We start from the raw sequence: 4,925 nt of genomic DNA on the forward strand, positions 1-4,925 counted from the left end.
CCATAAATATATAGGTCATATGATAGAGCTGCATTTCATTGGTCACATCGTATAATACGGTTTGTCTGATTGGTTAATTATTGGTACCAGAAATCGTTATATACAAGTAGAGGCACCTGATTTTTTTTAAATTCTCACCTGAGGATATGTTTTTATTGATTTTTAGAGGGGAAGGGGTTGGGAGGGAGAGAGAGGGAGAGAGAATCAGTCGATTGCCTCCTGTACATGCCTGGACCAGGGGTAGAACCTGCAACCTAGGTGTGTGCCCTGACCAGGATTGAAACTGCAACCTTCCAGTGTGCGAACGGCGCTCCAACCAACTGAGCCACCAGTCAGGGCAGCACCTGCTTTTTTATAAGTCACTTTGGCATGGCCCTGGCCAGGTATCTGTGTTGGTTAAAGCGTTGTCCCAATGCACCAGGGTTCTGGGTTTGATTCATAGTCAGGGCACATACAGGAATCTACCAATGGATGCATTAATAAGTGGAACAATGAATCAATGTTTCTCATTCTCTAAAATCAATAAATTTTTTAAAAAGTCATTTTGGAGTAAAAAGGGCAGGAAATTTCCATTACTATTTTATTTTAAATCAATCAAAATTGTACCCTTTTTTGTTCAGATTGGCAAAAGTATAATGTGTTTTTTTGGTGTGCTACAGGGATTTGAGTAATTAGTTTGTGTTCCACGAGATGAAGAAGGTTGAAAATCGCTGGTTAATGTTTGCCACTTGTTACTTACATGTCTTACAGGAAACACCTGTTCATAGCTAGAGCAAGTTTCACTATGATAATCCAGTGTGAGTTGCCTGTTTGTACACTGCTTTCTCTGGCCTCCCAAGTAACTTCAATCTGTCTTCTAGATAAGTAAGAATATTGGAGAAGTTTGGGTCTTAATGTTGCTGTAGCATTATTCTTCGACGAGGACTTTTATATTGAATCCCATGTGGTCTGTTGGTACGATCAAAGGGGGTCTTGGAGGTACAGAGCAAAAACTGCAGCCGTCAAATGACAGATTGCATGTTGGCATTTTGACGGTAGGCAGCCTGGGTTTGAATCTGCCTTCCGACATTTATTAACTGTGTGCCCTGAAATGTTTTCCCTGTCTTCTCTAAGCTTTAATTGTCCCATCTTTAGAAATGAAGATAAGAACAGTGTCTCACAGGGTTAGTGTGAGGGTTCAGGGAGGTACAGCACGTAGATGTGTCAGCAGAGTGCCTGGCACATAATAAGAACATAATAAATACTAGTTTCTAGGATAGAAACACCTCCCTCTGCCGCTTCTTGGATGGGCAACTCTGGCCCAAGTCATTCAGCCTCTCTCCCTCTGCACCTGTAAGGAAACAGACTAGCCTAGATGTTCTCTGAAATCTTTTTCAGCTGTACTTTCTATGAATCGAAATTATTCTTTGTGTTTAAAGCAGAGATAGTTAGTACTCACCAAATAGCCTGTGTGCTCTTGTACATTTCTAAGCATTGTAATTAGGCTGAGACCTCAAAACCAGTGCTGGCCGATGGAAACATGATGTAAAGGAAGAGTTCCTCTGGTCCCCTGGCAGTTAGTTATGAGCCAGTCTCTCTCTCCTAGGAAGCTAGAAACAAAGAATTTGAAGAAAGCATTGTTGCAATATGGAAGCTACCTGGATCTCTGCCACAGGACTGGAGAGAATCTGCCTGTCCTGCATTTAACTGCAACAAGATTAAGAAATAATAATTCTTTGTGGTGTTAAGCAAATGGTATTTTGAAGTTTGACCACTAAAGCAGCTAGCAGTTACCCTGACATATAAAAAATACTCAAACTCTTCCATACCCTATATCTCAAATTTTTGATGTAGGCAAATTTTTAAAAAATAAAGCACACTATTTGTTGGGTGGGAGGCGGAAGGGGGAAAGAGATGCAATTAAGATCAACAAGTGGGCTGAGAGGCGTGCATGAGGAACACGGAAGCACGCAAGAAACCACGTGTGGCATTGTTTTCTGTGTGGCTTCAGGCTTTTTTTTTTTTTTTTTTTTTGCATTTACTAGGTGCCACCCACCTTCCCATTAGCCTGGTGTCGGGCTTGTTTCACTGTACTCACAGGATGCCTCATCTGCTTTCACAACACCCTACCATTCCTCCTGCTGTTTCTCTGGGCGTTGTAAAATTCTTGAAGCATAATTAATTTTATTCTAATGACACTAATTAGAGGAAGAAAAACGTTTTACGTCAGAGGCAAAATGGAAAGGTGCACGATATGGGACTGCCCTGCCTCACAAGATGGCCACGAAGACCAGCTAGCAGAGGCTGGAACCTGCGGAGAGCTGTGCAGTGAGGTGAGGTGCAGGATGTGGTGAAGAAATGAGGGGCAGATGGCAAAGGCGCTAGAACTCATGAAAACGTCTGGATATCTGGACTAGGAAGACTATATATTTAAAGTCTAAATACAAAATGTGGTTAGAGATCTATACAAGAACTTTAATAAGAGGAGTTCAGCCTCATTCTACAGAGTATACTTAATTTCCCTAACTATTCTTTTTTTAATATATATATATATATATATATATATTGATTGATTGATTTTTGAGACAGACAGAGAAAGAGGAAGGGAGGAAGAGAGAAACACTGATTCCTTGTTCCACGTGTTGATGCACTCATTGGTTGCTTCTTGTATGTACCCCGACCGGGATGGAACCGCAACCTTGGCGTATCAGGACGATGCTCTAACCAACCGAGCTAGTCCTGGGCACAGCCGATTCTCTTTCTTAAAAAAAGAAGTTGCTAAACTTGGGCCTCAGCCCGTCCACCTCCTGTCAATGGCCAGGGCTCCCGTGCCCACTCCCTCCTGTGTGGCAAAGATGTCCAGCCCTACAGAGACTGAGCGGGACCCTGGGTCTCTGATCCCTGTTTTCCAGGGGTATCTGCAAAGGACGGTGACAGCTATGTGCTCTACAAGACTGAGATCCCAACATTCACAAGTACAAAACCGCCTGCCTTCACAAAGAACCAGAAGGACCCCAGTGTTCTTGACCGCGTGATGAAGGAATCGGGCATCTGCTGTGATGGGCAGCTAGAGTTCCAAGAATTTCTTAATCTTATTGGCAGTGTGGCATTAACTTGCCAGGACTCCTTTAGCAGTTTCCAGAAGCATATCTGTGGAGCCTGGAGCTGCTGGTCTCTACACCCACTCTGTGGGGAACCACCCTGCCTGGTTTCAGAAGATGTAACCCCCCATGGCTAGGCTGAGTGAGAGACCTTGGGACACTAAACCACTAAGGAGACAAAGCTTATCTCCCTAACAAGGACACCACCTCTACCCCACTTACTTTATCCTGCTTGGCCCTGAGCCTGACCAGTTAGCCAATGACAGGTAAGATTCCTCAAGGGAGGGACGACCTAAGACAGGCATGGTCATGAAGAGGCCCTCGGGGAAGGACTTAGGGGGCTATAGAAAAAGGGGGTGATGGACCCTTACCCCTTGGCTTTGACATAGCCTGAGTCCTCATTCTGTCTGCAAGAAGTCTCCTAATCTCTTGACTGCCTTATGTCCCCTACCCAATTTAAGCCCGAAACAATGCTGGAGGTGGATACAGCCTTATGCTGGAAAGGGCGGGTTCCCCTGGGTGATCAGGCCTAAGAAAGAATGCATAAAATCCTAGGAAACCTAGTTGCTAATACCTTCAATTTAAATGATAAGGGTCCAAGCACGAAATGAGTTTGTTTCCCCAAAGTTTTATGGCCCTTTAGCTAACTGACCCTGACTCAGAATAAGCCCTCAGAGTTCTTTGTTTGTTATCTATTATTTGATCCTTAGTGCCTGACAATGATTGATGAGCTTTACTTGTATTCCTATGCAAATTAAACCCAATAAAAGCCCATTGAGGAACAGGCTCCTGGCCCTTCTCCTTTGAGAGATCCACCACCTTTCCTCCCCAAGCAGATCATGTCTTGGTAGACTTATTTTCTTCCATGGTGGATGGGGAGGGCTCTGCAGTCAGAGCACCCCCACACCACCCCATTTCCTTCCAGCTTCCCAGTCATCACCACCTCCTCACAGACCACACACCCTGAGCCCAGCTGCCCACCACCCTGTGCAGGTCCCTCCTGCTGATATAATATAACATACTTTTTTAAACACACACAAAGTAATACAAATAAAAATTAAATTAAAAAGTTACTAAACAGTATATCAAAAAAAGGAATAATAGTACCTTTTTCAGAATCACTGAAACTCTAAGAGCAGTGAGAATGATCTTTCTAAGCAGCCCCACGTACACATCTCTGGACTGTCTAGGAAAACTGGAATTCTTTAAGAGCTTGCATCATATTTTCTTTCTTTTTTTAAGTAAAGTATAGTCAACATATAAGATTTTATGAGTTTCAGGTGTACAACATAGCTATTCAACATTTTATACTGCATCCATCCATATTTTCTTAGCTAAGAACACAATGTTGGTAGGAATTATCAATGTCATTTTATTAGTAATGATTGACTTCAGTGTGAATTTCAAAGTAAATAAATACCAGTGATTCAGCTTTCCATGCCATTTATCAAGTTAGGCTGTTCCAAGACATTTATGATTCAGAGGGAAGGTTGGAACAGAGACTACTGCACCGTAACAAAAAAGATACATGAAAATCTCAGAGGATGACTGTTGACCTAATCCAAACAAAATACCCTCTGGTTCCACTGGTTGTTGCTAAGTCTCAGCAGAGGGCGAAGAATAAATACAGCACAGGAGCGGAAGGGGGTCTGCTTGTCTTTCTCTGTGTGACTATTCAAGCGGATGAGTGATAAAACCCTGAGCTGATCTCTGCCAACGCATGGAAGCCACGAGATCACTGACGTCAATGCTCAGAATAGGGTATGCAACAACAGCAGTCCTCCCACACGAGACAAAAACAAAAAGGAAACAGTGTGACGTGAGGAAGAGAACTGGGCTTGAAGC

The sequence above is a fragment of the Desmodus rotundus genome, chromosome 6 (assembly GCF_022682495.2).
Source record: "Desmodus rotundus isolate HL8 chromosome 6, HLdesRot8A.1, whole genome shotgun sequence".
NCBI classification, from domain to species: Eukaryota; Metazoa; Chordata; class Mammalia; order Chiroptera; family Phyllostomidae; genus Desmodus; species Desmodus rotundus.